This window comes from Giraffa tippelskirchi, chromosome 11, assembly GCF_054371585.1.
Source record: "Giraffa tippelskirchi isolate mGirTip1 chromosome 11, T2T-mGirTip1v1.2.pri, whole genome shotgun sequence".
Lineage (NCBI taxonomy): Eukaryota > Metazoa > Chordata > Mammalia > Artiodactyla > Giraffidae > Giraffa > Giraffa tippelskirchi.
The window spans coordinates 137,320,972-137,330,473 of record NC_137285.1 but is presented as its reverse complement, the minus strand read 5'-3'; the positions used below and the strand labels follow the sequence as shown (position 1 = coordinate 137,330,473).

Here is a 9,502-nt window from a genome sequence, read left to right as displayed (position 1 = left end):
CCCCACTGGTTTTCAGCTTTGTATTTCCAGGCTGGTGTTGATATACGGAACCTGGCAGCTAATAATGATTGTCACAATAAGAGCAGGCACTAACATTTATGGAGCCTTCCCTGTGGACCTGCACGAGATATTCATGAAATCCATGTGGAATGAGCCTTCACTGGAAGTCTCAGTCTCACCACCAGCCCACCTTGAGTCTGTGGCATCGTCCCAGGAGGCTTAGTGGTAAAGAATCTGCCTGCCAATACAGGAGACAAGGGTTTGATGCTTGGGTCTGGAAGATCCCCTGGAAAAAGAAATGCAACCCACTCCAGTATTCTTGCCTGGGAAATGTCATGGATAGAGGAGACTGGTGGCCTCCAGTCCATGACGTCACAAAGAGTTGGACATGACTGAGTGACTGAGCACCCCCACCCAAAAGATCTGCCTCCAGTATGGTATTTGTGAGCAGTGGCTCCTCCATTGAAGACCGTAAGCAGAGATAAGTATGCAGACTTGGACTCGCAGTGTTACCACCTAGCGCTGACTTTAAACTTTTCCCAATAGGTACCTCCTCTCCCCACCATTCCCAAACTTCTCTCTTCTTCCACCTGTCTCTTCATTTCTCCTCTTTTTCTTCCCCACCTTCAGCATCTATAATTCCCTTGATTTTCCAGAGCTGGTAGGCACTAGCTCTCACTTTGCAAAGCCCAACTGACACTCAGGTAAGGAAAGCTAGCTTCATCCCTGGAACCCAACTTCGTGGCCTCAAGCATCTGTCTTGTGGGAAGGGGGGTCCTCAGCACGTTCCAGTTACAACATTAGCTCCTATAATCCTCTTGACATTCTTGAGAGGGATGATTCCTGGGGATCGTTCTCATTTTGGACAACGAGAAACAGGCTCAGACGTTAACTTGTCCATGGTCACAGCCAGATTCAGAACTGAGAAATCCAGGCCTGTGAGGGGTCTAATGGCTTGGCTTACTGTGACTTATGTCTCGGTTAGCCCTGGAGAGTCTCAGTTTAAGCCAGTGTTGTTCATGCTCCACAGCGCCCTAGTCTGGAACCTCATGATCACTCTAACTATGCCATAGACTTGTCCGTCTTTGCATCCACAGCGCCTGGCAGCTGGAAGTGCTCAATGAATAGTTTCAGAGACATTTCCTGGGTGGGTCTTGAGATGGACATCAACCATCTGAACCAGCCATACTTCTAGGCTATGAAGAGGGCTCTGTTGCAAGGCTGTCAGGCAGCTAGCTTAACAAAATGAATTTCTCTCTGTGCCTCAGGCTCCATTCATCTCCCTGTGGATCTGCAGCACGGCGGGGCTCAGACAGGCTAGGCGACCACGGTGGACACCTTCACAAAGGCTGAAGTCATCATATTTCATCCTTACCTCCCTCCCTGGGAGACAATCAGGATTGAGATGGATTACACTTGTTCATGGGCTAACGTTTCAAGTGAGAGTTGGATGGAGGCTTAATAGAATTAATTAATTCTCCGTGTTCCAAGAAGGGAGGGAAAAGGAAATAAGGGAAACTCTCCACCACAGCAGGCTCTCTGATGGCCCGAAAGACCCTGGCAGGTGCGCACTGGTTTCTTTCTACGTCCTGATTTCCTTTGGGGCAAGGTTAGTTTTGTTCAGAGCAATAGGAAAAGCAACCTTTCCCTGATGGCTTGTTATCTGTACAGGAAATTAGCTCTATGGGTTTGGATTTTCAGTGTGTGGACTTTAGGCTGCATAGGGGCCAGGTTCCCTCCCCGCTCCCTTCGCCCCCCTCACCTCTCCCTTTGGAGCAGGGACATAAATCTCAATCTCTAAAGTGAGAGACAGCAGGTGGTGCTTAAAAGCTAAGACGGTGGGGCTAGAATGCCTTGCTAAGAGTTCCAGTCCTGATGCTACTGTTAGTATGGGCCTTCATGTTCTCATCTGAAGAATGGGGTTAATAACAGTACCTCTCCCAAAGGTGACTGTGACAACGAAAGGTGAAGCCCTTAGTTCAGTGTCTGACATATAGTGCCAACTACCTGTGCTACGTGCTGCTGGCTGGTAAGGAAAATTAACGTGGATAAAGGTGTCTGGGTAATAGGGAGGGGGATGCTGTGCCAATTTAGACAGAAAATGCTCCATCTGAACTAGACAGCCTGAACCTGTGGGCCTACAGACCCAGTGTTGCCAAAATCTTCCAATTTTTCAAAAGAAGCCCTCCTCCCCGTCCAGATTTTGTGTGACATCTTCTAAGTTGTGAATGCTAATGATGAATTTAAAAAACATGAACTGCTGGGCTGTACAGGACAATCAGTGGGTCTGATCCAGCTGGGGGCCTGCAGACAGCAGCCTCTCCTTACTTATTCCATTCTTCTGTCACCGCAAAATGGAGGAGACCAAAGTCATGCAGCTTCCAGGAAATACAGAGGTGGATGAACTGCTTTTATTGCATCCAGAGTAGGATTTGACAATCAAAAAGGACAGGGGACAGTGGTGAGCAGCTGAGACTCAAATGGGCAGTGGTAGGTTAGCAGTGCTGAGCCCAGGGGCACTCAGTGGGGAAAAGGCATCCCAGTTTAGGAAAGCTTCCTGCTGGGACAGGGTGGCAGATAAAGTCCAAATTGTGGGTGGCTACTTACAGGATGTCACTAAATCTTCGAATCACCAGACTTACCCTTACTTTCCAGTCACTATCTTAACACAGGACCAAGAGCCTGGCCTCAGGCATCAAGCTTCATGGATTACATCCTGGCTCAACCCACTTTCAGCTATGTGACTTTGAACAAGTAACTTTACTTCTCTGTGCCTCATTTTTATTTGTAAAATTACTAGTGACTGCATCCTGTAAATAGCCACCCACCATCTGGACTTTATCTGCCACTCTGTCCCAGCAGGAAGCTTACTTAGACTGGGATGCCGTTTCCCCACTGAGTGCCCCTGGGCTCAGCACTGCCAACCTACCACTGGCCATTTGAGTCTCAGCTGCTCACCACTGTCCCCTGTCCTCCTTTTTGATTGTCAAATCCTACTCTGGATGCAATAAAAGCAGTTCATTCACCTCTGTATTTCATGGAATCTGCATGGCTTTGGTCTCCTCCATTTTGTGGTGACAGCTGCATTAGAAAGAAATGAAGTGATATATGTGAAAAGTTAGCATAGGACCTACCACATCATAATTACTCAATAAATATTATTATTAATATAAGGAACCATCATTTAAGTAAATGTTAGCTCTTATTACTCACAAAGCAACAAAAAGTTATGAAGCACTTAATGGGTCTGAGTTTTAAAACCGGACTCCATGGGAAATATTAGGACATGGAGGACAGGCCCTAAATCTTAGTTACTACTAAATCCCCAACGTGGAGCACAGTGTTCATTGAATAAGGGTCTCCTGTCCTCAGGGAGTGGTGGGGAGAAGCAAGACCTAAATGTGTAAAAAATTAACAATGAAAGATTAATGCTGCTGCTGCTGCTGCTAAGTCACTTCAGTCGTGTCCGACTCTGTGTGACCCCACAGACGGCAGCCCACCAGGCTCCGCCATCCCTGGGATTCTCCAGGCAAGAACACTGGAGTGGGTTGCCATTTCCTTCTCCGATTAATGCTGCTCAAGTCATCAAAAGAAGGGCAATCTGAAGCAGAAGGGTGTGAATATCTGAAAGTGTCAAATACAATTCCATTGAATGTTCAGTTTCAGAAGAAATCAACTCAGATGCAAGCAGTCAGGGGAACGTCTCAAGGAAACAAAGGCGTGCCTCGGATATGAAGCAAAAACACCTTCCAAGAGGGCTGAGCAAATGGAGAGATGGTGACAAAGTACTAGGTGTGTTTCAGGGACACTGAGCAAAGGAATTTGACGGGGGCAGAGTGGTCAGAACAGTTAGTAGGTGAAGGAAATCTGGAAAGCTGGATTGACACTTTATTGAAGAAGGTCTTCAAAGCCAAGCTATGGTAGAGATTCCTAGATGTCTATCCTTCCTTTCAAACAAAATTCTTAGCTTCAGTTCAGTTCAGTCGCTCAGTCGTGTCCGACTCTTTGTGACCTCATAAATCGCAGCACGCCAGGCCTCCGTGTCCATCACCAGCTCCCAGAGTTTACCCAAACTCATGCCCATCGAGTAGATGATGCCATCCAGCCATCTCATCCTCTGTCGCCCCCTTTTCCTCCTGCCCCCAATCTTTGCTAGCATCAGGTTCTTTTCCAATAAGTCAGTTCTTTGCATCAGGTGGCCAAAGTATTGGAGTTTCAGCTTCAACATCAGTCCTTCCAATGAACACTCAGGACTGATCTCCTTTAGGATGGACTGGTTGGATCTCCTTGCAGTCCAGGGGACTCTCAAGGGTCTTCTCCAACATCACAATTCAAAAGCATCAATTCTTCTGTGCTCAGCTTTCTTCACCGTCCAACTCTCACATCCATACATGACCACTGGAAAAACCATTGCCTTGACTAGACGGACCTTTGTTGACAAAGTAATGTCTCTGCTTTTTAATATGCTATCTAGGTTGGTCATAACTTTCCTTCCAAGGAGTAAGTGTTATCACTATCTGCAGTGATTTTGGAGCCCAAAAAAAAAGTCTGACACTGTTTCCACTGTTTTCCCATCCATTTCCCATGAAGCAATGGGACCAGATGCCATGATCTTAGTTTTCTGAATGTTGAGCTTTAAGCCAACTTTTTCACTCTCCTCTCTCACTTTCATCAAGAGGCTTTTTAGTTCCTCTTCACTTTCTGCCATAAGGATGGTGTCATCTGCATATCTGAGGTCATTGATATTTCTCCTGGCAATCTTGATTCCAGCTTGTGCTTCTTCCAGCCCAGCGTTTCCCATGATGTACTCTGCATATAAGTTAAATAAGCAGGGTGACAATATACAGCCTTGACGTACTCCTTTTCCTATTTGAAACCAGTCTGTTGTTCCATGTTCAGTTCTAACTGTTGCTTCCTGGAGAAGGCAATGGCAACTCACTCCAGTGTTCCTGCCTGGAGAATCCCAGAGATGGCAGAGCCTGGTGGGCTGCCGTCTATGGGGTTGCACAGAGTTGGACACAACTGAAGCAACTGAGCAGCAGCAGCAGTTGCTTCCTGACCTGCATACAGGTTTCTCAAGAGACAGGTCAGGTGGTCTGGTATTCCCATCTCTTTCAGAATTTTCCACAGTTTATTGTGATCCACACAGTCAAAGGCTTTGGCATAGTTAATAAAACAGAAATAGATGTTTTTCTGGAACTCTCGTGCTTTTTTGATGATCCAGCAGATGTTGGCTATTTGATCTCTGGTTCCTCTGCCTTTTCTAAAACCAGCTTGAGCATCTGGAAGTTCACGTATTGCTGAAGCCTGGCTTGGAGAATTTTGAGCATTACTTTACTAGCATGTGAAATGAGTGCAATTGTGCGGTAGTTTGAGAATTCTTTGGCATTGCCTTTCTTTGAGATTGGGGTGAAAACTGACCTTTTCCAGTCCTGTGGCCACTGCTGAGTTTTCCAAATTTGCTGGCATATTGAGTTCAGCACTTTCACAGCATCATCTTTCAGGATTTGAAATAGCTCAACTGGAATTCCATCACCTCCACTAGCTTTGTTTGTAGCGATGCTTTCTAAGGGCCAGTTGACTTCACATTTCAGAATGTCTGGCTCTAGGTGAGTGATCACACCATCGTGATTAACTGGGTCGTGAAGATCTTTTTTGTACAGTTCTTCTGTGTATTCTTGCCACCTCTTCTTAATATCTTCTGCTTCTGTTAGGTCCATACCATTTCTGTCCTTTATCAAGCCCATCTTTGCATGAAATGTTCCTTTGGTAGCTCTAATTTTCTTGAAGAGATCTTTAGTCTTTCCCATTCTGTTGTTTTCCTCTATTTCTTTGCATTGATTGCTGAGGAAGACTTTCTTATCTCTCCTTGCTATTCTTTGGAACTCTGCATTCAAATGGGAATATCTTTCCTTTTCTCCTTTGCTTTTCACTTCTCTTCTTTTCACAGCTATTTGTAAGGCCTCCTCAGACAGCCATTTTGCTTTTTTGCATTTCTTTTCCATGGGGATGGTCTTGATCCCTGTCTCCTGTACAGTGTTACGAACCTCCATCCATAGCTCATCAGGCACTCTGTCTGTCAGATCTAGTCCCTTAAATCTATTTCTCACTTCCACTGTATAATCATAAGGGATTTGATTTGGGTCATACCTGAATGATCTAGTGGTTTCCCCTACTTTCTTCAATTTAAGTCTGAATTTGGCAATAAGTAGTTCATGATCTGAGTCACAGTCAGCTCCCAGTCTTGTTTTTGCTGACTGTATAAAATATATTGATACTATACTTCTCAGCCTCAGTGGTAGCTGGGTGCAGCCATGTGACTAGATTCTGATTTTAGTTGAGGCCAATGAGACTTAATGAGATTTAAATTCTGGGATGTTGACACAATGGCTGGAGCTTTATCAGCCATCCTAGCTCTTGAGGCAAAATGCTAAGGTTTTTGGCAGGAAGGGAGGAAGGAGCCAATCTCCCTCATCAGCCTCAGATATTCTACCTCTGAATGGCTACTAAAGAGAGAAATAACTTTACTGTTTAAGCCATTGTTATTTGGGATCTATTTTAACATGCAGCCAAACCTAATCCTAACTGATACACAAGTCAAAGACTTAATGCTTTATCCCAGGATATCAGGGGACCATTTTTTTGGTGAATAACAAGATTCCCTGGTGGCTCAGATAGTAAAGAGTCCATCAGCAGTGCAGGAGACTCAGGTTTGATCCCTGGGTCGGGAAGATCCCCTGGAGAAGGAAATGGCAACCCACCCCAGCATTCTTGCCTGGAGAATCCCATGGACAAAGGAGCCTAGTGGGCTATAGTCCATGAGATCACAAAGAGTCGGACACGACTGATCAACTAACACTAAAAACAAGATGAATATTTGGTATGGAGTATACAACCCAGACGGAGAAGGCAATGGCACCCCACTCCAGTACTCTTGCCTGGAAAATCCCATGGATGGAGGAGCCTGATAGGCTGCAGTCCATGGGGTCTCTAAGAGTCGGACACGACTGAGCGACTTCACTTTCACTTTTCACTTTCATGCATTGAAGAAGGAAATGACAACCCACTTCAGTGTTCTTGCCTGGAGAATCCCAGGGACGGGGGAGCCTGATGGGCTGTCGTCTATGGGATTGCACAGAGTCGGACACGACTGAAGCGACTTAGCAGCAGCAGCAGCATACAACCCAGAATAGTCTGGAAGCAGCTATGGAATAGAGATGGAAGGAAGAAGAACCCAAAGGATAAAAGCTCAGAGAGGAGGTTAATGCAGTAAATGAGTAAGTAAGTAAGTGTTGCTCAGTCGTGTCTGACTCTTTGCGACTCCATGCACTGTAGCCTGCCAGGCTCCTCCGTCCATGGAATTCTCCAGGCAAAAATGCTGGAGTGGGTTGCCATTTCCTTCTCCGGTTAATGTAGTAGTTTAGGCAAAATGAACAAATGAGTGTATTAGTTGAATTATACAGAGAAACAGGACTAATAATATTCTTGCCTGGATGATTCCATGGACAGAGGAGCCTGGCAGGTTACAGTCCATGGGGTCACAAAGAGTCAGACATGACTGAGTGACTAACACTAACATTATAATTCTAATAGAACTAGCAGAATTATATATATAATAAGGAATTGGTTCACACAGTTATGGACACTGAGAAATCCCCAGATCTGCAGTTGACAAGCTGGAAACCCAGGAGAACCAATAGGATAGTTCCAAGTCCTAGTCCAAGTCCAAAGATAAAAGAATACCAATGTCCCAGCTCAAAGACAGTCAGGTTGAGAGAGATATTTCTCTCTTACTCAGCTGTTTTTGTGCTATTTAGGCCTTCAGCTGATTGGATGAGGACCACCCACCCACATTAGGGAGAACAATCTGCTTTACTTAGTCTATGGATTCAAATGTTAATCTCATCCAAAATACACACTCCCACAGACATACTCAGAATAATATTTGACCATTATCTGGGTACCCTCTGGCCAGTCAAGTTGATGCATACAATTACCCATCACAAATGATCATGTGTTGAAACCTGTTTTGAGGGAAAAATCACTCTAGGAACTGGGATTAAAAAGGAAAATATACATGGAATATGATGTACTTTGATAATGTTGAAAAAAGTTATTGCTTATTAATTGATCCAACTAAAATCTTGCCCTGGTGGCTCAGGCCAGACCAGAGAAAATCAGATAATATCATAATATTTTAAAAGGAAGGCTCCTGAGTTAGACTTCCTGGGTTTAAATCCTGGCTCCTTCAATTACCAGCTCTGCAACCTTTGGTAAATTATTTAACTCCTCTTTGCCTTGGCTTCTTCTTCACCTACGTGACAATTGGGGATAATATTTTATGAGCTAGAGTTGCTGTAAGCATTAAATGAGAGAAGACACTCATTCATTCATGGGTTGTTATATTACACCTGTTATGTGCCCCACACTGTGCTAGATGCTGGGAGTACAGGCATGGACAAAAGAAAATCTGCTATTTGGATTAACTAGCAAGGACACTTTGAATAAGAGAATATTTATAAAGAAAAGTGGCTTTCACTTTTGCTTACTGTCTAGTTTGCAGACCAAGAGTTACCCTATGGAGAACTTGTTTTTCTGAATTTATTAATATCCTATAATTATCCTGTCAAAGCTTCCATTTAAGTAGACCATACTGTATCTGGATTGTCCCTCAGGTAGATCAACACAGTCTTGTCTCCCCAATTAAATGAAAAACACAAATATGTTAAAGTGTTTGCTTCCCAGCCTGTTTCTTATTTTGAAAATAAGAGTAGGCTTTACTTTGTCTTTGATCAGAGTGGGAGTGATTGTAGAGAGAAATTTTATGTTTCAGTGAAAAACTATAATCCATTCTTGTGGGTTATCAGATTTGAGCTCTGTTCATTGTCTTTGAGCCTATTTCTCCCCTTTGTAAATGGGATCCTGCTATCTCACACATTTTGTCAGTAATTAATGTTTCCACTTTTTTTCTTCCCTTCTTGTCTTGGCATCACTGAGAGCTAAGATGTCCTTTTTCCAAAGCCCTGCACACTGAACTGGATGACTTGACATAACTTCAAAAGATTTATCACCACAACAGTGTGCACGACTCAGAAAGTTCGCCAGATCTCTGCCTCGTCCATGGTCCCCTCTGGGGAATAACCGTGACCGTGACATTGCCAGCTGCCATCTTCACACTGCTACCCAAAGATATTTTGAGCTCAACATTTAGAAATCTAAACTGGCTGTACTCTGGATTAAGAATAAAACTGGAGAAAAGAAGATAAGGAAAAATAAAATAAAAAAAAAAGTGGGTTCTGCAGTCAGTTGCAACCATTAATCTTCGTTTTTCTTTTTGTTTCCATAGAAATGCTCCTCCTTAAAGGTCTGATTGCTTGCACCATTTGTTGTTCAGTCCCTCAGTCGTGTCCAGCTCTCTGCGACCCCATGGCCTGTAGCCCACCAGGCTTCTCTGTCTGTGGGATTTCCCAGGCAAGAGTACTGGAGTGGGTTGTCATTTCCT

At 44.3% G+C, this 9,502-nt stretch overlaps 1 long non-coding RNA gene across 4 annotated transcripts; it reads left to right on the top strand.

The window, feature by feature from the left end:
• The first annotated feature begins 420 nt into the window (after positions 1-420).
• LOC145527156 (uncharacterized) lies at positions 421-9,293 on the top strand. 4 transcript variants are annotated; one of them, XR_014069543.1, is made up of 5 exons: positions 421-546; positions 657-704; positions 1,269-1,609; positions 3,661-3,792; positions 8,998-9,293. It is a non-coding gene; the product is annotated as an uncharacterized LOC145527156 (long non-coding RNA). The 4 variants fall into 4 exon arrangements; XR_014069541.1 differs by lacking the exon at positions 3,661-3,792 and adding an exon at positions 1,947-2,029 and having other exon boundaries at positions 631-704; positions 1,269-1,564; XR_014069540.1 differs by lacking the exons at positions 657-704; positions 3,661-3,792 and adding an exon at positions 1,947-2,029 and having other exon boundaries at positions 1,269-1,564.
• Positions 9,294-9,502: the final 209 nt, after the last annotated feature.